Source organism: Rutilus rutilus, assembly GCF_951802725.1.
Source record: "Rutilus rutilus genome assembly, chromosome: 15".
Lineage (NCBI taxonomy): Eukaryota > Metazoa > Chordata > Actinopteri > Cypriniformes > Leuciscidae > Rutilus > Rutilus rutilus.
In genome coordinates this window covers 10,710,141-10,734,005 of record NC_140220.1, presented here as the reverse complement: position 1 = coordinate 10,734,005, position 23,865 = coordinate 10,710,141, and the positions used below count along the sequence as shown (strand labels likewise).

At 37.2% G+C, this 23,865-nt stretch overlaps 1 protein-coding gene across 3 annotated transcripts in view; it reads left to right on the top strand.

Annotated features, from left to right (window-relative positions):
* ncoa1 (nuclear receptor coactivator 1) overlaps positions 1–23,865 on the top strand; it is a 58,904-nt gene that overhangs the window by 3,590 nt on the left and 31,449 nt on the right. The window contains exons 2-3 of one of the 3 annotated variants that reach the window (XM_084433035.1): positions 5,719–5,891; positions 5,986–6,158. The exons of 1 other annotated variant lie outside the window; for it this stretch is intronic. The gene's annotated coding sequence lies outside the window, so the exon portion shown is untranslated. Of the gene's footprint in view, positions 1–5,718; positions 5,892–5,985; positions 6,159–17,098; positions 17,237–23,865 lie in introns of those variants that run through there. One more of the 3 variants, XM_084433036.1, reaches the window with a different exon arrangement.

Sequence of the window (23,865 nt, the reverse complement as noted above, 5' to 3'; positions counted from 1 at the left end):
ATGTTTTATCTGTCATAGGGTTGTTGTGATTCATAATGAAACAACTTTTTGCTCAACTAGTCCAATTACTCTATATAAATATAAAGATAAATTTCACTAATGCATATTGCAGACAAAAACAAAACATTTTTACTCAGAAATTGTTTTCCAGTATAAATAGCTAAACATTCTTAAATCAAGATATACTTTCACTTTATTTCAGACTCAAAGGTCCATATCAAAAAACATACAATCACATAAAAACATTAGACATTTTTTTTTAAAAACGTACAACCTTTTGTTCCAATGTTTCCAGAAATAAAAAGAATACCCTGTGTCACTTGTCACAAATATAGGATAGTTTAAGAACATTTTTTTGTAAACGACATCAAATTATACATAGCATGTAAGGTGTGGACATTATTTGATAGATTTGGCTGGCACTTATTCACTGTGGGAGTTTTAGCAGAATTATTAGTGCATCATTAAATGCCCCCTGAAGCCTTTTCATTTTAGCTTTACTGTACTTGCACTACAAATGCACTGTATATTACAGACAGTATATTCTCTAACATTTTATCTTCATCTGTGCACATGATATGAAATCTGCGAGCCGGCATATTTGCTTGTGCATACACTGATGCTGCTCATCATCATCATCATCATCATCAATCATCATTATCATTTAAATCACTCCTAATAATATGACCCAAGTATTTCACTTTATTCGCCACATTTAAGACTTGATCTCCCATATAGAATGAAGATTTTGCTAATGGTATTTCTTATTTCAATCCAGATATATTTACCTAAAAAACAAAATAATGATATTAAATCTTAAAATGTATCAAAACTATGCAAGGTCTTGCTTAAAACAAGAAATAAGAAAACTAATCTTGGTAACTTCTTTTAAGCATAAACACAATTAATTTTGGTAATTTTCTGAAAACAAGAATTTAATACAAGTCTTTTTTTTTCTCAAGTAAATATATCTTGATTAAAAATTATTATTTGAAAAAAATTAGATATTTGTACTGGGGGAAAAAAAGACAAAACACTAAGGAAATATATATTTTTTTGCACTGTTACTCAACAATTCTGATAGGGTTTTTATTGTCACACTCTTCAACACTCCTAATCATATGGATGCAGTAGTGCTACATGATTATTAATGTAGTCAGGTTATGCTAGTTTACACTTATGCATTTGGCTTTTCCATTTCAAGGTACACATTTACATTCTTATCAGTTCTTGCTTTTCCTGGGAATCGAACCAATGACCACAGCGTTACAAGCGCCATTGCTCTACTGTTTGAGCTACAGGAAAGCTTGTTTCTTTAGGGTTGAATGTCTAAAAGATAATTGTCTGGAAGCCATGTGACGGTAGTATAAGACAAAAGTTGCAAGCCTTTGCAAATAATGCAGAGATTGATTGAAAATGTATTGAGATTGCAAAATCTAGGTGGACTGACTGCTGTGGGAACTTGTCAACATTGAGCAGCTGTTTTAGGACTCTGGAAAGTGGTTGAAAGTCAAGACCTTCTTCTAAATATTTATCATTTTACCCTTTCCATCATTTTATTTGCAAAATACTTAGCTACCTGTGAAGCATAAGCATAAATAGGCCAACTTTTTTCACTAAATTTCCAACAGTAACTTGTTTCCTTGTAACAATTCCTGCATTATAGATGTACATTTGTCTAGAAAATATATCAAACTTACAGTCAGAAAGAACTTACATTTGTTGTGGTCAACTTGTGTATAGAGAATAGCATTGTCTCCAACAGGCAATGGTCTTTTTTATGAATGTCACACTTCACCGGTATTCACAGTTTGTGACCGTATTAAGCAAATGAAAAGATTTTATCACTAAGTTTATTTTCTCAGTTTGTAAATTCACAGGTTCTTGTTCTTATAGCAATGAGAAATGAGGAAGTAGACTATTTTCAGATTCTTATAACTACTAATCAGTTAGGGAATGATTTTGTTTTGCACGTAGTCCAGATCAATGTCTCTTTTCCTCTATCAACAGAGTTTACACATGGAAACATTTAGAGAAATCTGCTTCTATGCCCTAATTCATTGTTTCTCCGGAGGTTATTGTCATTATGCTTCTTGAAGTGTTTTGAATTTGAATGTTTCCTGAAAGTGGTTTCAGTCTATACACAGATGTTAAGTGAATGGAAATGGTGTTCAGAGTTCTCATCTACAGATGTTAGGTAGATCTATCATTGTTTGGAGATGTTAGTAATTACTAGACAAACTGTAGACGCATTAGTAGTCAGCGAACATCTGACTTTTTTTTTTTTTTTCAAACAAAGCTTTAATGCCTTGCTTTTGAGAAGGACAACACACACCCTTTCCCTTTATCCTTTTTTATTTTTTTATTTCTTTTCAAATCATCCTCATTCATGTGCAGCACAATGTATTTCTTAGATGCTCTAAACAAGGTGTGCAGCGTCCTGCTTTTCCAGAGATGTAGTTTAGGCCTGAAATTTTCCTTCTCTTATGTCTCTTATGTCTCTTGTGTTCCAGTCAAATTTAGTTATGTTAAATTCATTACATTTAACCTTTTATGAACTATTAAATAGTTGATCATTTGAAAATTAGCTCCACAAAAGTCCCTATATATCACATTGGAGTTTTTGGGTGCTCTACTGGAATATTTAAAAACCTCATCTTTCTTCTGCTGTGTCAAGAAACTATGGTATAATATTATACAAAGTAATGAAAGCTTTGTTGGAATTTGTGTGTCCTCATTTACACACTGTATTTACATAGGCTACTTGTTCTGTATCACTCCTTCATTCTTAACATAGGCATTTAGGCTATAGTAAACCCTTCTCTACCAGATTTTTAGGATCTTTCCAACTTTAGCATTTGCTGCTATTTAGCCATCTTTTCCCTCTTAATGCTCTTATCTTTACTTTTTCATTTCTTCATCACTCATGTGTCTTTGAAATGCTTTATGAGTAGCAGCATTTGTCAACATAAAGTTCTCAGACTATTTATGTGTTATTATTTTGCCCTCATGTCACTTGAAATGCTCAAATATAAGCATACACGTTCAAAAGTTTAGGGTCTGTAAGATTTATTTGACAATTTCTTCATAAAAGAAGAATAAAATAAATCTTTTACGCTCACTATCTGTATTTATTTAATTGATTTACAGGAAAAAACGCTATATTATGAAATATTACTACAATTTAAAATAACTGTTGCCTATTTTTATATATTTTAAAATGTAACTTATTCTTGTGATGGCTGAATTCAGTCTTCTGTGTCATCATTCTTATGCCTGGTACACATTGTACGATTTTGCCGAAAGATTAGCAATCGTGGTGATTTCTGTGGTCATGGCTCCTAAACGGTGGTCCTACGTCGTACAGCGAGAGAGGCTCAAAGACAGCCTGCGATAATTTTCTGACAGTGTCATAAATGTAGCATGATCATCTCACAGTGTGTTTGCTGCTACGACCTACGTCTACTGACTAGCCAATAAAAATGCAGCATGAAATGGCGTATTGATCGATGCGACATGGTGCTTCAACTTAAAACTACTTTCTTCAAGGTCCATTTGCAAAATTGGCATGCCAAGTTGGCCTATTTTCCCTAGCCATATTCTCCTCTTTCGTTCACTCCTTTTTTTTTCTTTTCAGCACAAATAAAAACCACAATTGCCAAAGTGTGATTCATCTTGCTCTATTTGTTTACCACTAGCGCATGCTGATGACGTTTTGTTCTTCTATACTAACTTGTCGCATAGCCTATGATTCAATGGGTATTATCATCGGACGGTCTACATACATGTCATACCCAAGTTTATTAGATCCATGTCATGCAGTATGATTTGTAGTGATCTTAGGATTGCTGAAATCGCACAGTCTGGAGCAGGCATAACATGCTGCTTTGATGCTGACACATTTCTTAAAATTGATCAATGTTGAAAACGGTTGTGCTGCTTAATATGTTTTGTGAAAAGAACACGGATTATTTGAACAATGTAGTCTTTACTGCCACTTTTGATACATTTATGAATCCTTGCTTAAATAAAATATTAATGTAAAAAAAAAAATTATTCTGTCATTAGCAAAAGAAGACCAAATTTGTTTGGGAACCAAACTGCTTGTGGTGGTAGTCTGCATTTGCAAAATTGATGCATTTCACTCATTATCATAGCTCATTATCATAGCTACTTGCATGTGTTATAACCAATGTGGTTTAATATCATTTCCAAATCAAAATGTACACTTGCATGCGCTGGCAGTGCACTGATGACTTGTTTTGATTGTCTTGAGTTTCTCATGATTCTGTTCTATAGGATAGCGTAAGATTTTGGTGTTTTGAAAATAAACAAGACAATGCTGACGTCACTGGTTCTGTCTTGATATTTTCATAAGAGAAACGTTAAGAGAAGAGACAACAGCCACATACAGTTGCATTTTGTATTCTTTAATCACGCTGACATTTTAAAGCTGAGATTTACTTGAATCTTCTTTTCCTGCCTGATCACTTATCACATGGCTTTCTGAAATACTTTAAATTGATTGATAATGGCATTCTGAGGTCTAATGACTCCTAAATTTTATAACTGACTATTATTATCCCAGACAAACAATTTCCTGTATAGCTGTGCTAGTTACAAAACTCTAATATCACTCTGCAGTCTCACATAGTACAGAAATCTGCGCCCATCTTGGTAATTTTGTATGTAGCCATGGAATAAATGCGTAATTGATAGTTTTCAAGTTATAACTCTCAGCATTGACTTTCAAGACCTTCATTTTGGAGGTACTCTATTGGAAATCGTGCTTAGCTTCACTATAATAGCTAAATGCAGCCCATAGATTTAGGCTTGTAGTTCTGGGGCAAGAAGACCATATCAGGTAATAGAAAGTTTTGAGGTTGTCTTGTGCTGCCTTGTTTCAGTTTTCTCATTTACTGTACCATTACGTTGCGGAAAACTTGTCTATATAAGCAGATTTAACTCCAGGCAGTTTTTTTTTTGTGTGTGTATTAAATACCGAATGCATTTTAATCTTATTTTTGGCTTGTGTAGCTTAATATGACAGTTTTGTAGTACATATCTAGGTTGTGTTTCAAAGTAATGAACAAAGCATTCAGTATTAATAAATGTAGCCTTACATATTTGTTTTAAATCTGTTGGAAGCCTTGTTCTTTCAAATATGAAACTATATGATCCGACTGGTGCTTAAATTGATAGCCTACTGCACTTCAAATACCTTAAGGGCCCCATGAGAATCAATATCGTTGGTAGAGAATACTGGTCTGGAACAAGAACAAAGGCCCATCTGAAGTCAAAAGCTTAATGGTGTCCTAGTTGCTATAATCTAGAACGTGTACACGCACTCGTCAAACCATCTGCGATCTCTGCCCTAGGTCACACATCAGTTGAGGTGAAGTAAAAGGTTTGTTAATTAATGCAGCAGGAAATGTTCTCTTTCATCTTCTCGCTGTATACAAATCATTAGATTTGATTACAGCTCAGCACCGATCAGCTGCTTGCCCGAAGCTGGTATGAAAATAGATAAGATCATTTTGTAACCTCTTTTGTGAAACTTCATGGCAAAGCTTGAGACGGTGTTAGACTTCATCACTTTTAGATAATGTGTGCCTTAAGAGGCGTTCGCAGTGACGGAGATTTGCAAAACGTGTTATTTTTTTTATGGATTTTGCTCCCTCAACCACAGTTAATTTTCTCTCTGTGATTCATCCACAGGTTGCATTGAGCACCAATTTCCTCCTGCCTCCCTTAGTGGGATGGTTCTGCATGACAGGGAGGGTATGGTTCTGTAACCCCCCTCTCTGTCCTCCAGTCCCCATCCCATAAACCCAGTGGACCACAGCCATAGTGTTCCCCTCAATGAACATCCCACTGGAGCCCTAGATCAGGTAGGCTAAGTCATCCACATTGGGCTTTACAGACACAGACTCTCAGACAGTGACCCCACGTATTATCTAACACAATACTTTGCTTCTACCACAGGTTACATTGGGTGTCCTTTCTCTGCTGCCTCCCCCCGGTGGGATGGTTCTGCATGACAGAGAGGGTGTGGCGCCATAGCCCCCTCTCTTTGAGATCTCTCCCACCTCATAAACCCAGTGGACCACAGCCATAGTGTTCCCCTCAATGAGCATCACTCTGGAGCCTTAGATCAAGTAAGTCAGCAGGTCACGCAAAGCTGTATTGAAATAACCTGAACTGGCAACAGCTGAGACTGTGGGTCCAGCCTTTTTATGTTTCATCAGGTGTTGTGGAGCAACTCACTAGAAGTTGTGATGGTACTGGACTGCGTTCTTAGTAGCGTGACAGTAGCTCAGCTGTTTTCAAAATAGTCTAGCACTTCTTCCAGTAACAAGCTATTTTCTCCAACTAGTGGTGGCATGACTAAAAGTTACATCACCGTTGTTTATGTCACATTATATCACATGCAGCCTCATGTGTACCAAGGCAAAAATCAAATACTTGTAACATAATATTGGGTATTGATTTTAGTGATTCAGACCATTTGTTCATGCATTGTTTTGTAGTGAAATCATTTGTTTGTTTGATTGTTTTCAAGCTGTTGTGTGCCTAGTAACTTGTATCGGTCGGGGCACACAATAGTTTCACTGCCATTTGTTTTATTCTCATTTGGATCATGGCTTCTATTAAATAAACACATTTAAAGGTAGAAGCAGCTTCTAAAACAGTAGTTAAAATAGTCAATAGTTGAAGTCACAACTGTCAACTAATGTCATGTCTGCAAAGGTAATCAATGAAGTCCATAAGACAGTTGTTTCTGTTCAAACAAGTTAAGGTATTCAGCACGGCACAACTGCTTTGAGGCGTTTCAAACATGAATGAGGGACAGTTGGTGCAGGTATAAAAAAATGTCAGGCCCCACTGTCCTTTTTTTTTTTTGCATCTGCTAATACTAGATGTGTTGTGGTTGATCAACAGACTTTACAGTTGTCATGGTAATGTAACCTGATTGTGCCTCCACTTAATCTGTTGCTGTTTTAAATTACAGTTTAATTTCCGCACTCAAACTTAGGGGATTTAATTAACAGCATAGATTTAATGTATGTTTCTTGACCCTTGTTAGTTAAAAAAGTTACACATAGGTCCATAGAGGACAAAAATGTCCATGTCCAAACCTGTCAAATTTGGTCTCATTTTAAAGAAGACCCATGGCAGATTATTGTTGAAGTAAAATAAATGTAAAGGTTGTATCAGCGATTTCAGGCCCAAACATAAATGATCACATTCATCTAATCTTTCCTAACGATCCGATTAGATGAATGTGATCATTTATGTTTGGGCCTGAAATCGCTGATACAACCTTTAAAGAGTGAAACAGTTTTTTTGTATAGATGTTTAAATGTATGTAAATTATTTGAACAATATTTTATATATATTATGAAACATGTTGAACTCTTAAACTGCTAGAAAATGAAAGCCTTAAATCTAAATAAAGTTGTGTTCCAAATTTGAGGTTGATATCTCAAAAAATTAGCTTTTAGCAAGACTTTGTTTGGGCACAGTATCAAATTTTCCCCATTCGATGCCAGCAAAGCTCCACTAGTGCACACAGTGGTTGGATTTGTGATTTGCAGTACAGTCGAATTTTCTCTCTCAAATATTACACGCACACACACAATTTATTTTTATTACACACATACAAACCACACTCTGACATCCATATTACCAACACACCCACACAATTATAGCTGCATAATTTATCCATTTGGCTCTAAAATATGCAGAATCAGAAAACAGCAATAAAGCGAGTATTGGCTGCAATAAACCTGAGAAAATGGCTCCATCTGGTAAAAAATAGTAAAAACAATTATTTTGAAGCCTTGCCAACAGAATGAAAGCCTATTAACAAAGACTGCATAATTTTATAGTAAATGTCCCTAGGATTAAAAATTGCATTTGACCCCAATTTCAATGGGGACATTTTTGTCCTTGAGGTCCTGAGTGTAACTTTTTTTCTTACTACTAAATAGATTTATGGAGGTGAAGTAGTAAAATTCCAATAAAAATGTATGCACTTGTGCCAAAATGTATGCAGTTGGCAATAACACAGGCAAAACAAAACAAAACTGAAAAAGACAAAAATATCCATAAGGATACTCAAGGGTTAAATAACCTGCTTTTGCTGTTTTCTGTATTGTTGTCTTTAGTACGACTTTCCCTCTTCTTGGCTTGCTTGGTTTTTTGTTTTAGTTCCACCCACACTGAAATCTAATTGGGCTATAAAGTACCGATCCTCATGCATATTAATCATCAAATAAAATAGAGGGCGATTTAAGAAAGTTAGGAAACATTTACTATTTTATAGAAGAGAGATTACTGGAGGAAATTAGCCACCTGTCTTGCATAACTGTGTTTGAACTTTCCTAAAAACTCCTGGACCTCACCTCACACATTTAATGTATTAATTATGAGTGCAGATCATCATTTTTTTGGAATGTATTTTTTGGTCTACGTCAGCTGGGAGAGCATTGTGATTGCTTTAATTTTTTATTTATTAATTATGAAAAAATTTAATTCATTCTGTTTTCACAAACAGGCTTATATTCTCAGTATGTAGTAGTCCCGGTTAATAAGATTATTTCAAGTAAATCCAACCAGCTACATTAAACAAAAGATTTACCATGCCACAGATTAGAGGAGTGAGAAAGAAATGGGTGCTTTTTTTTTTATTCTTCCACACTTTCACTTGAATTACATTGAATTAAAGGAACTAAAAATGCAATAAATTAGTAAAGCACAAAATTGCAGCAGTATTTAACTGCGTCTCTGTGCGCATTTTAAGATGCAGAGCTTACAATATATACACACAGATGTAGGTAAAAGCCATCAGATGGTATACACACTAGTCATCAATGCGCACTAGTCATCAATATTACACAAGCTGTAATCAAATGCAAAAACCCACGACTAAAATATAATTTGCTCCCTTTCCTAATGTATGGACGAATGCTCATGCTAATCACTAAGTTGCTTGGAAACCAGCTGAATTGACAGACCGACCTCTTAATATGAGGTTAATCACTGACTTGCATGAATTAGGCGAAGACCCTAATGGCTTCTCAATTCAGTTTGGAAAAAAGGCGGTTCGTTTAGCTTATATGATGATTGCATGAGCACGGCTGTGTTTTCTTTCAAAGGGTTTGTGCTGATTGTACGGGGCTCTGACACCTGCTTTCTTAGCTGTAGCCATCAGACTTTTCTTTACTGCTTCCGCATACTTAAGCTGTACTCTCCCAGCAATTTTCCCCATAATTATCGGATTTTGTTTGACATGTGTTTCGTGTTATGGAAACTGTGATCTTTTTTCTGATGTCAACAGTACAGTGTTATGCAGTAAGTTTTGTGTAATTTAATGCTGGTTAAGCTCATTAACAAAAAAACAACGTCAACAACAAAAAAACATTATGCTCTCTTTTCATGATTAATATTCATTTAATTTGTATTCAATTTAATGGTTGTTCCTTTGCTAGACTGCAGTCTGGGGTCATAGGAGGTGAAAAAAGTAATATGGGGGCTATTGGGGAATCAAGTGCACTGCATGCTCAAGGGTGCAATTACACTGAATAGAAATGAGAACTGTGGAATTTGTAGCACAGTGGGGCCATCCTTAAAAATATTTTGGTTTGCCGTAACAGCCAAAAAAAAAAAAAAAAAAAGGTCGGTAGGTCGGACTATATATATTTTTTCAAGATTCAATGTAAAAAAAAAAAAAAAAAAAGTACAATTTTGGTCATGGTGATTTACCTAGGTATGAATTTAAACAAATTTGCATATCGGGACTTCACTGACAGTTTTCCAGAACTTCGTGCCAAGTTAAAGAGGTGTCGAGAGAAAAAAAAGAGAGATTTTGATAAAAAAAATTAAAATAAATAAATACATTTATAGCTGTCACAAAGACCTGGGAAAAGTAATGATTATTAATATGTCAAATATATCAAGGAGACATTTCAATTGTTTATTAATAATCAAGTGTTTTCTGTGTCAAAGATGAAGTTGACGATGCGATCTTCGCAGTAGTGAACGCGCCAGAGAGAAATGCACATTTCATACGGATTACAGAAGCAGAGAACAGTCTGTTTTCTTTCGTTTTGAATTGTTTTGTTTAAAAGTACACATTTCATGCTTTCTATATATATATTTCTCAGATCTGTGAGGCAAGTAGCTTATACGCTGAGTTTCGGTTCATTTAAGAGACGATCTCGCCGGCGCCTCCATGTCCTGATTATATTGCCTGCTATATTTATAATAATCTTATTTATTAAATCCAGGCAATTGGTTGATGAAACATTGATTAAAATTAAGATACAATTAATACAAAACGAAATTCACTTTAAAGAAAGGCTTTCTACAAAAACAAACTTAATGAAGTGGTCAAAATCATGTCTGGCCACTCCATTTGTCTCCCGATATTTTCGGGATCATCTTATCTTATTCATGCTTTTCACTTTTCATATAATCAACATAAAATTTAAAAAAAGATATTATTTTATTTAAGCATGAATATGAAACTAAATCGTTTTTTAATGACTGGGCTACAACACATAGGCCTACAGGCTACAGAGAAATTTAATGTCGGAGCGTCTTGCCGGTGAGCAGGTGGGGGGAGAGATACGATTTTCGATCAATCATCGAATATTATTTTGCTTGATATTCCAATCCTTAATATTTGGTGTTTTAAATGCCTGTTTGAGATCTCTGTGAAAGTTTTAAAGCAGTCTTTTAGTGCCGCTTTCAGAGCGCTCACGTCCGTAACATTGTTTCTTCCTCATAAATGCGAACAAGAAAAATAAAATAAAATGAATATATTATGTTCTGTGGAGAGCCAACCCTTCTTCATCCGGTGGGTATATTACTTTTGGTTTGCGCAGTGTAATTCATTGAATTACTAACATATTTTACCACCTAAAAGTTAAAGATTTTTTGTGTCACGTATGCAAGTGTATTTCCCTCATATTAAATATAAAACGCATGTGTACTGATATTTTTCTAACGTCTGGACTCCTTTACTAAGGGAGTATGGATGTATAAATAGACGTTATAGTATTAGAATAGTATAGTATTAGTATAGTATTAGTAAGATATAGTATTAAACGCACCGCTGGAATTGCCCAATAGTAGGCTAATGTAAAGATGTGGTAGCATTGGATCTGGATGGGAAGGATAACTCTGGGAGTTGGAAGGGGTGTGTCGCGATTCTGCCTCCTCACACCGTGACACAGGTTCGCGACACCACGCGACAGTCGTGTCGGACAAGTGGATCAGTACCGTGAGTGTCACGATTTCGGTTTCATTTTGCATATAGCCTACAGCCCTTATAATCATAGATGACGCCACGGGTTTTTATTTAAAAGAGAGTGTAGCCTACGTTTGTATGTGGCCTATGGGCAATTTATATTCACAATACTTACTAAAATATAATGAATATTATTTTATTGCTTTTGTATTAGTTTGAAGAGTAAAAAAAAATAATCGATCGGTCATAACGCAAGGTAACGCAAATTAATTGAGTCGGTCCTAAATTGACAGGGTCGTCAGGTTACGGCAAACAAGAATCAGGGTCCCCCGTGGATCCTTAAAAAGCCATAAAAGATCTTAAATTAGATTTTTTTAAATTTAAGGCCATAAAAAGTCTTAAAAATATATATATTTTTTAAAAAATGTCTTATTTTTACTTATGAAAGGTCTTAAATTTTAGATGACATTTTGACTTAGACTTATCTTATTAGCGTAGGCCTACGTATTATTTTTTTAATTCTATCTTGGTGGATTTGCTTGTTCACTTGACAATTTGCGTCACTTACGGCAGTATATTAGCCTACGTCTGTCTCCTGCACGCGAGAGGAGAGAAGAAAACGAGTAAATGTCAGTTAAATTGTAATTTCATTCTTTATGTGCTTAGGAGTGTGCGATATTGTCTATGAACTATGATGTTATTGTAATGATGAGGCACTGCGAGTGCGAGCTGGTTTGTCTCTCATGCTTGCTTTCACTGCGTGATGTGTCAGTGCAGTTATAGATGTCCCCGAATTAGTTTTTGTCTTATATTTATATCATATTATGTTGTTACTTGTTATATTAGAATATCACATGAGCAAGAGTGCCGTTTTCCTTTGCACAATTGCAAATGTGCTATTTATTTTATACAACAGTTAAATTAACAATAAAGTTAACATTGTGAGTTACTTTTTGGACACAATATTGTAAATTTTCACTTTATATCGCAGACGAGAATTTCATAATGAAGTTATGTCCAACAGACAGCGATGATTATTATTATTTTTTTATTTTATTTTTTTTACTGAAATCCGCGTTTTGAACGAATCATTTTAACGATTCAATGAACAATCACTTGTTTTTCTGAATGAATCAGCCTTTTGAACAAATCGGTTGAATAAATGACTCCAACAACTCGCTTATTAAGACAGTGACTTGCTGCCACCTACTGGTGGTTTTAGTTTCATATTTAAAGTATCCTTAAAGTCCCTGTAAAGTCAAAATTAAGTATGTGTTCTGAGTTTGTCATACCACCGAAAAATGTGTTATTAGCCACCCAGCCCAATTTCAATGATTAAAAAAGCCGCCAAGTAAATAAAATAAGCTATCAAAATCTCGAAAAAATGAGCAGTAGTCTCAGCTCTCAAACGCTGGGGGCGTGTCCGCTGGCTGCGCTGAAACCACGCCCACTCGCGGGAAATATGACTCGCGCACAGCTCGTGCATGTCGGCGCGACGGGAGGATGAAGGCCGAAGCGGACAGCGGGAGATAGTCGGTTTGGCCCCATTCACCTGTAACAGCGGATTATCAGTGAATTCCAGTTGTCTCCAACGAAAGTAAACTATCCAGATCTCTACAGAGGCGGGTGTGGTGGTGATCATCAGCTCTCCATCAAGGTAACGTTAGCTCTTCACAAGATAAATCCACCTCTTCTTGATATGATCATTTTTCGGAAATTTAAATAAGGACACCGATCTGTTTTCTAAGTGATTGCATCCAGGGAATACGCATTTACATGACGAAGGCATAGCCAGAGCCGTGGGCATAGTAGCTATCAAACTGTAGGCTGTCTGATAGTAACTCGCGATTGAGCGATAGGCTTAGTGACTCCGTGCGTCATCAAGTAGGGGCCCAATCAAGCTCAGGGGGACGCAGTGCGTCATCGAGCCCCCGTTTTAGCCCCGCCCAAAAAATCCGGCTCACAGCAAGGGTGAAAAACTGATAAACGGTCTAACTCCACAATTCAGTACTTCACAGTTCTCAGTCTATGTAACATGTTTTAGCAATACATTTCTAGCACTTATAATGTGTTTAGAATTTTTTTGTAGAATTGCCTTTACAGGGACTTTAATTAAAGGTGCAGTGTGTGATTTTTAGCGGCATCTAGTGGTGAGAATTGCGAATTGCAACCGGTCAATAATTCGCGGCCTTTCCTTGAAATTTCAAACTCGAATGAGAGGCTACGGTGGCCGACGTAGGAAGCCGCGTCTTTTTCTGCTGCTTCTCATTCAAGTTAGTGATGAAACGCGCTCTGTAGCGCTGTCTGTTCGCTGTCGGCTACGGTAGAAACATGACGTCACGATATGGCGACCTTCATAGAAGGGGGGTGGCCGCGGTTATGTACATATAAATGACTCATTCTAAGGTAATAAAAACATAACGGTTCATTAAGTAAGGTCTTTATACACCACTGAAAACATAGTTATGGATCTTATATTGCATTTCTGTCAATAGATCCTCAGAAATATCACACATTGCACCTTTAAAGGGATACTCCACTTTTTTCGGAAATAAGCTCATTTTACATCTCCCCCAGAGTTAAACAGTTGAGTTTTACCGTTTTAGAATCCATTCAGCCGAACTCCGGGTCTGACGGTACCACTTTTAGCATAGCTTAGCACAGATCATTGATTCTGATGAGTCCAGTAGCATTTCTTTCAAAATGACCAAAGAGTTTCAATATTTTTCCTATTTAAAACTTGACTCTTCTGTAGTTAAACCGTGTACTAAGATCGACGGAAAATGAAAAGTTGCGATTTTCTAAGCCTATATGGCTAGGAACTACTCTCATTCCAGCGTAATAATCAAGGAACTGTGCGGCTGTACCATGGGTGCAGCAGGCGTAATGATATGACGCAGCGCCTGAAAATAGTCCCCAGCTCGGTAACTTCTTCCAACGTGACCGGGACTAAGTTTGTCTAACCTATTAGACCTATTTTCAGGCGCTGCGTCATATCATTACGCCTGCTGCACTCATGGTACAGCCGCACAGTTCCTTGATTATTACGCCGGAATGAGAGTAGTTCCTAGACATATAGGCTTAGAAAATCGCAACTTTTCATTTTCCGTCGATCTTAGTACACGGTTTAACTACAGAAGAGTCAAGTTTTAAATAGGAAAAATATTGAAACTCTTTGGTCATTTTGAAAGAAATGCTACTGGACTCATCAGAATCAATGATCTGTGCTAAGCTATGCTAAAAGTGGTACCGTCAGACCCGGAGTTCGGCTGAATGGATTCGAAAACGGTAAAACTCAACTGTTTAACTCTGGGGGAGATGTAAAATGAGCATATTTCCGAAAAAAGTGGAGTATCCCTTTAAAACGTTAAAATTATAAATCATTTCATATTTAAATATTGAATAGCTTTATTTATGCAATTGTAAATTAAGTGTAAATATAGTAGGCTAATGCCAGTTTTGATGCCGCTTCTGTGTCACTTCTGCACTGCAAGGATGGATTTTAATTTAATGATTTATTTTGACATTGGTACTGTGTTATTCTAATATAATTTCATTTGAATGTTAGAATTTGACATAAAAGGTGATGCATACCTCTAAATACGTTTAGAAACAATGTCCATATATAGGTGAAAATGCCCCTGGAAATCAATTTAAGGTGGCAAATATTGCCCCTTAATAAAATTTTTAATTTCTGTCACTACTGTGAACTGACCACTGCATAGAATATAAAATCTTCGTGGGTCTGCTGTCAACAACAGGCCTAAACCAGCCAGGATACCAGTACAAAAACACAATCAGTAAAATATCATCTAATTATTATCAACAAAACTTTGAAAATATCTAGACATATTTTTGTCAATATTGCGCACCCCTAATGTATGGTATTAATTTTGATTTCTTCAGGTCTTAAAAAGGTCTTAAAAAGCCTTAAATTTGACTTTAGAAATTGTGCAGATACCCTGAAGAATATTTTTAGGGATGGCCTGGTTTGTATTATGAATAAGGGTTATTTATTTGTGTGCATGACAGAATATGTCAATGAATGAATGAAAGCAACCAAACAGAGGTAGATTTCCATATCAATGTTTTTTTTTTATTATCACTATCAAAGTAAATGCAGTTATAAAATAACAAACACTGATTCTTTATTTCCCAAACTGCAAAAGAATGCACTGATCTTAGTTGAAGCTAGACTTGTTTGCATGCTACCAAAGCTAACACTAGCTATGTTTTCCATCCACTTATTTTTATGCGCCTTTTGGGATATTGCATAAAAAACACTGGATGGAAACGGCAAAGTGCACATAAATTGAGTCGGATCAACTTTTTATCAGATAAGAAAACATGCGCATAAACTACGATGGAAACACAATTACCATAAATTACTCTGCGCATAAAAAAAAAAAAAGTCATGTGACTTTGGAATGGGACAGCATAGCTGGACTAACCAGCGGACCGATCTCGTTGCACAGCATCTAAATTGCTCTTTTGGTTGTTCTGAAATGCCAAAGGAAAGACTGTTGTCTAAGTGGTTGATTATAATTATCTCCCAGAACTGTCTTGCACGACTGCATTCCCAAAAAGCAGGCATCCACCTCCGAAAGAAAGATAACTTTATTGCATTTCGTCTGTGCGCTCTGAGGCACAGGTCATTTATTATAGGCTATACTAAATCATTATATACAGTGGCTTCTCCTACTGCAGAAACTTCCATTTTTCTTAGTGATATTTAGTGCCAGTTTATCAGGAAGGATGATTTTTGCTCTCTTCGGCTTACTGAATGGAAACGGTGCTTTATTCGTAAAGGTTTTATGCTATATTCCAATTTTGCGCATAAGATACATTCATTACTTTGGATGGAAACATAGCTACTGTAATTTAGAGCTGTTCAGATTCTCTCTCTTTATTTGTAGTTGTCACTTAGACTTAGTGCATATTGATACTGCAGTAAAGATTTTACAGCGAAAAGACATGTCCCATTGACCTAAGGTGGATGTTTTTAGAATAATTCGAAAAGGTCTTTTTACTTGCTAAAAAAGTGTAAACTATCAATGAGATGAAATAATGCATGTAGTAGATTGTGTACAAGAGTTTCTCTCAGCAACATTTGGGAAACGTTGATAATTGTACATGCCTTAGAAATGTATGTATCAAATATGATAGAGTAGGCTTTATGGGGTTAAAGTAAACATCCTGAATCAAGGCATAAACAATGAATGTGTCAAACAATATGCTCCCACCCCATAGGTCTTACATATTCACCAACCTCCTGAATAATAGATTTTAAAAATGTAGTTTTGCACATTTTGAGTGTGCCTTGAATCATGTCAGATTTTTACAAATAACTTTGGTTATATTTCTGTTTAATTGGCACATCTTCAAAGAATGAGTCACGACTGTTGCTTCAGCCTCACACTGTGTTCAGATTTTCAGGCAGAGCCGTATACATTTTCTCTCTCCTCTGTATTGCTATGGGGAGGTAGACAGCAACAGTGACTCCACGGCTTCTCATGGAGCAAACCATTGACAGATCGAGGGGGACGGCTGTGTGCAGTCAGGCGTGGGATTTGTCCGTTTTGAAACTTCCTCGCTCCGCCGTCGGTCTCCTCTACGAGGGCCTCTCCCCTCTACTGTTGAACTGTGCCTCATTAGCTCACTTTTATGAGAAACCTTTTCTCTTTTCGCCTGGCGTGAGTGCTGATAAGAGTGTGTAAACAATGCTTATCATCCCCTCTCTTTCGGTGCATGGTGGTCTGTCCCTCTCCCTCAGTGACATACGTTGCTGTTCTGTCCGCGCGCGAAGTGAAGTGATTAGTGTAGCTCTCGACGAGAAGGAGCCCTGTATCCTGGGAAATGGCGAGACACGCGGCCATAGTTCGTGCTGACAGAGGGGTTAGCGCAAGTGTCGTGGACTGTTCTCTGACCGGACAGGCTGTGTTGGCCAGCTTCATAGGTGACAGCTGAGCCCTGCCTCAGGTGCGTGAGTGAGCGAGAAAAAGAGAGAGCAAAAAGGAAAATCCTTCCCACTGTTTTTTTTCTTCTTCCATAAGCAGGTTGTTTACCTTTAGGCATACTGTGTGTGTGTGCGTGCGTGCGTGCACATATGCGTGGGAGAGTGTGTGTGCCGAGCATGTGAGGGGACTGCAGGCCTCCCAGAGTTTCATAGTTTGTTTGTGTGCTCAAGGAAGTGTGAGGAGAATGTACACATTAACATGGAGAGTAAGTGACCAAAGTGAGCACAGATTAAAATGTTATTGTGGATGTCGTGAGGATGATTATGAGGATTTTTGTTTTTGTACTTGTAGAAAGGGTGAGATCCTACAGTTAGGTCTCTTTACTTTGAAGTGTTCTTCACATTGTGATCTTTAGGATATTTCAGTGTTGAATAGGATAAGATTTATGTCAAATTAGGGTTAAATAGTTAGCTTTTCTGGGTTTTTCCTGGGTCAACAATGGTCTTCAGTAGTGGTGGCGGACGAACACATGTTTTGGTTATTTCTGGTATCACAGTGTTACCTGTTTTGTGTGTGTTTTTGACTTTTGTATGTATATGCTTCTATTGATAAATCAAGTTTATCAAGGTATCTGGGTAAACCCTTGTGATAATGGGTCTCTTCATACTTAAGATGAAGTCTCATTATACTCATGATATTCTACTGACAGGAAATGCAAAGATGTTAGATGTGTATGAAAAGAAAGTTTATTTAGACACAGTCACATGATGGCAGTGCCCCTTGGCAAAAAAAAAAGATAGGCTACAGTGTGCTTTTATCCACTACTTTCACTGATATTTAATTATAGCTCCGTTAAATAGCCCCACAACTTATTAGCAGATATAAGATGGAAGCATCAGCTTACATGCAAACTTTCTCAACCAAAGACTGATGACTCAGAGTTTATAAACAGGATCAAGCTGACCTATAGACAAGATTTATAACTGTTCCGTCAAGTTCTATAATACAGCTTTGCAGTTAAAGCATTTTATCCAATGCATTTGGTGAGGGAATTTGAAATCTTGATTGGACTTTGCCAAATATTTCTTATCTAGCAAGAAATATGAGCTTTAGCAAACAGCAGACGGTAAGAGAAAGACTAACTTCTCAAAATATTTTTCTTCTTAAAGAACAGTGCAGAGGTGTAAGAATTATGTCAATGTGAACATACATGCATTGATTAAATAGGAATATCAATCCTCTGGAAGTTTAGGGCACACAAACGGTGTGCTGTTAAAGATGATTCGACTTTCCATTATCTTAACGAACTGGAAATTTTGAAAAATGAGCTGTAAACCATCCAAAACATGTTTCAGGTAATTCAAGGTAAATATTTGTGTCCCATGTTTAAGGGCTATGACTACGGGGTCACGCGTCTATTTCTTTTGACGTTAGCTTCAGCTGATGTGGTTAACTCGTGCAACATGAGCAGTGTGACTGGTTATTCTCAAGTCTAAGCACAGGGATCTTCATTACCAGTGTGGGTTGGTTTTACTCGGCACTTCAGCAGGGCTGAACACTGAGCACATTGGGGCAAGCTGTTGATAATAACAGTAAGGGCCGCACATGCACGGGAGTCATTATATCCTGGTGGATTTTCTTAAGGATCTAGCCTAATTTCTGAACAATTTTGCTCATTCACATGCATGATCATGTTTCACATTCTCCAGAGCAATGAAGTGAAAGCTTGAGTGCCTCAAAAGATGGGGTAGTAAACTCAAAGGTGCCTTTACTTCCTCCAAACCTTCTTAAAGAATTCTCAAATGTGTGAATTAGGGATTTATAATGGTATAGGTTGTTTTATTATTTTCAGAAGATCCTTCAGCAGTGATTAACATTTTGAAATGAGAAATTTGCTAAAGCTTGTTGTTGTGATGCAAGAAAATTGCTGTCTCTTTCTACTATAAAGGCAATTTTCAGGTTCAAGTGTTTAAATGTCTGGGATTTTTATTTTATTTATTTATTTTTTTCAATTTAAATGGGCCTGTTTAAGGCAAATTTGCTGGAAATGGAGCTGCCAGGGATTAGGGGCCGCTGGAGGTTTTCAACAGACCCACAATAGCAGCCTGTTCAGGCCTTGCAGATCAAAGCGCACTATGCCTGAGGAGCCAGCGCTGGTCTGGGTGGCGGCCTCCCCGAGTGGAGAAACAGAACACAAAGATATGGCGAATGATCCTCTTCAAACTGAAGGGATTGACAAAGTTCCATATTACTGATAGAGCAGGAATTACTTTGGAGTTCAGTCTTAGTTTGCTGTCCGAGGTTAGCATTAAATCATGCTGTTGAGGCACCAAATTATTGGGTGGTGTTACCTAGTGGGTAAACATCTGAACTTATAACCAAAAGGGTTATAGGTTCGTTCAGCTGTTGAGATACTTGAGCTAAGCCTTAAAGCTCAAGATGCTCCAGGGAAAATCTGGTGCCATCATGTGAAAATTAAAATCTATCCATCAGCTTCTTTAGCTTGCATTTCTTTTAATGTGGGTCATTTATTTGAACATCACGAGTTAACATCTGGTGTGCTGTCTTAAGTGTGGTCTTGCCATTTAATTGCTGTTAACCTGGGCTCAGATCAGTCTCAGCCAGGCATTTTCATTCTCTGTATTGCAGTTGTGATCTTGCTTCTCATCATCATTGAAGTCTTATTAGCTGGAATAACATGCTTTTTATCCTTACCCAATATACTTAATACCCAATATATTTGTATACCCAATATTAGTATCAACGGGAACTGTAGTCTTTTGTGATTTAAGTTTTGTTTGTAGACAAGTAAACGGCTATGTTGGTTCTGAATACCCTTAGCGGTATGTTGTGCAATGGTATGTATGCTTCTATGCATCACTGTCACAAAATGCTGCATATGCTTTGGTATTCCTTTAAATGTGAAGCTTGAATGTGTCCTGTTTCTATGGTTACATTCTGCAACTGAGGACACCTGATTCTTTTAGGGAACATTGTGCATTTGCCTGTGGTGGATGAAGTACTTAAAAGCCAAACTTGAGTAAAAGTACAGATACCTTAACAGAAAACGACTTTGGTAAAAAAAAACACACAAAAAAAAACAATGTTGCTGTTACTAATAGGTAGAGATGCACTGGTCGACTGGCCTAAATCGGAACCGGACGGTTTTTACTCCAAACACACAATCAGCAACCATTTTTTCGTTTTATTTTGGACTATCTTTATACCGGACTTGCACACAAACTGCATTGCAATCATTTCCCAAATTGTCGTTTGTGTGGAAATATTATGAAGTCTGTAAACAGGATGTTAACACATGCAGGCCAGAAACGGGACACGCTGAAGACGGATGCAAAGAGGAGAGGCAGCAGAGAAAATACTGTACCAAGCACAGCGAGCTCACTGTTCAAGATGTTTGAAATATAGGTGGAAAAATGTAAATATTGAATTGGGGGTGGGGGTTATACGAATGTATATCTGAAGGGAAACTGACTGTCTTCAGAAAAGTTCTGATGGCATTTTCTTTTATCTCCGTATGAAGGATTTTTTTAAGCTGTTCCATAAGCGCCACCTACTGTAGAGAGTGATTCTTCATTCAGACGTCTGCTGTTTTTGTTTTGTGCAGGTGTCTTATGTGGCATACTTTACTGTCTACAATATACAGTTTGAGCAACAATAAAAAAAAAACAGCATCAAGTTTGTGTTCAGTTTTAGCTGAAAAAATGGCAAAATGTTAATGTTTTTTCTAATGTCTTTAAGTAAACTCATAATAATCAAGTTTCAAATTGTTTCATACTGTTTAATGTGAATTTTTGGAAGACTCCATGATTATTCATTCAAAGATTTAGTCAAAATTACAATTCTGCTAAATTCTGTGTGGTAAACAACACACAAATGATTTGGAAACGGTTCTTTGTCTTCCAAAATATCTTGCATCTCTGCATAATGCAGTCTAGCACTTCTTGGGCTGCGATGCTGAATAGCCTTTCACAGGCCGCTGAGGCAGGTAAAGGAGTCCATGTGATCCTTCCCAAATAAGATTAATACAACATCATCACTTTCCTCCTGATTGCTCTCCTCACTATAACAATGTTTGTTTACTGTAGAAATTAAATATAGGTTCACAGATAACAGCGCGCAAAACCATATTTTCGCCTCTTCTTTCGCGTTTGAAATCATTTGAATGTGTAAATTGGCAAGACAAAACACATCCAAATGATAAACTTTCACTCTATGATGGCTAAACTTAGCAGTTAATCCACGAATCGCATGCGTACAGAACCGTGGGGCCTGGTCCGTGTGGATCACGGATCAACTGTGATCCGTTGCACCCCTATTAACAACTAATAATTAATGAACACACTTATCATGATTGCTATCTTACCAGAGATGGACAAAAATCCTACTCCAGTAAGTAAACATGTCCCTGTCCCCAAAAATATTGGTACTCAATAGCACTTCCCTCCATGTTTTCGGCTGTGCATCATTTATTTTTACCAAGCATGCGCATCCCTGCTCATGTTGTCTCATACCCATTCAGATTGTGGCATCATCCTTTGTCCAAGTTTTTTGGAAGAATCGCGGCTACGATTAACTTAAGATCGGAAGATTCTTTATTCCCACCTGTAAAGCATCCACCAGAGGCTTGCAGTACTTCAATGGCAACTTGACCTGGTCACGTTTGACGGTCAGCAGGTTAATTGTTGGAAGTAGCTACCCCATCTGGGCATTTGCTTCTGCTCTCAAGATGTTGGTTGCCTAGGTGACTGGGCTCATGGCAGCAGCATACTCTGTGAGGAATGCAAGCTCATCTGGATTAAACCTGTAAAACAACAACACTGTTTTATAAAACTATAGAAATATTCATCTTACTCAACAAAAAATTGCTGGATGAGTAATTAACTAAAATTGACCAATGATAAGTTGGGAATACAGTTAGTGCCTAAGAAAGGGTTGGAAAACACATTGACAGCAGTCTTTCCACTGCCTTGAACAAGGAGTTCCATCTAGTAGCATTCAGCGCAGCAGCTGGAGGAAGCAAGCATCTTCAGGGGAGCATCTTTTTAAGGGGATAATCACACTAAATGTGTTTTTGATCTTTAAAACACAAGGCGCATAATAGTTACTAGTAAAGAGCTGCAGCGCTGATAAATGGAAAAGAAGGTGAGCATGAGATGCGGGTCAACGGTCAGACGTCCATCTAGCACGTGTTTACATAGACAAACAAATAAAAGCTACAGAGCTGACAGATTGATCTGACAGAGCTTTGTAATTAATAATAATAATAATTTGTTGCATTTATATAGTGCTTTTCTCTGTACTCAAAGCGCTTTACATATGGAAGTGTGGAATCTCCTCAACCACCACCAATATGCAGCATCCAGGGCAGCCGTAGTGCTCCAGAACTCCCACCACACACCATCTTATTGGTGGAGAGGAGACAGAGTGATGAAGCTAAGCAGTATAAACATTAAATATGGGGATGATTAGGAGGCCATGATAATGGACAGTGGCCAATGGGCAAATTTGGCCAGGATGCTAGTGTTACACCCCTACTCTTTTTCGAAGGACATCCTGGGATATTTTATCACCGCAGAGGGTCAGGACCTCGAGTTGAATGTCTCATCCGAAGGCCGGTACTTTTTGACAGTATAGTATCCCCAGTATAGTAATCTTGTGCGTTGTTCACACATAGCATTGTAATGGTAATTTACTGATAATGTTACTACTTATACCAAAAAAATTGCCAGCTGATTTATTTGTATTTTTATCCTGTTATTTACCAGTAAACACTGTATGCGTAAAAGGGGCTATTGTCTTCAGAAAGCTTGATTTTCATTATAATTGAATGCTTTTCTATTAGGGCTGGGCGATATATCGCATGACATTGTTATGCGCATCTCGTCAGTAAAGCCGGTTCCTTGATTAGTAGTAAATCGCCATCACCTGCTTTCAGATGGAGCGGCATTTACTACGCAGAGAAAATCTCTTGTTGAAATCTCTTGTTGAAAATCTCGTTGTTCACTGACAAGCTGAGCCATATCGCATTAATTATCGCAGGCGATACGTCCGTGATTTGCCACCTTGCCCCGCCTCTCTCCTCCTCATTAGCATTTATAGTTACAGACACAGAAATGGCACGTCCTAAGGAAAGCTCAGTGTGGGACTGGCTCGTAGTGGCTGTAATTCTGCACCAAGGCTGAATTTCGGGAAAGAGACTTCAGATACAGTATTAGGGGACCACTAAGGCCTATATAAAAGCATCCAAAAAGCAGCATGTCATAGGACCTTTAAAGACTAGATTTTATTTGTTAATGTTTTAACAGGTTTGCAATCCAAAGGAGCCATGCAGATACATACACCACAGTATAAAAATGTGACTATCCTTTTGTAGATGCAAAAAAACCTCATAAAATTTGATGTTGTCATTCTGGTGTCTTTAATTATTTTCGCACATTCCTTGCATCTAGTCGATTTGACATGTTAATAAACCCAAATGAAAGAACATACGGCACGGTTTTCATGGGACTTTCATTATGACATTTCGGAGTTTACGCGCAATATACGGACATACTTAATAAATTTCTATGATAAGGGTCCGAACTACTGCTACACGTAGGGAAATATATGTGACGCAGATATTATAAAACT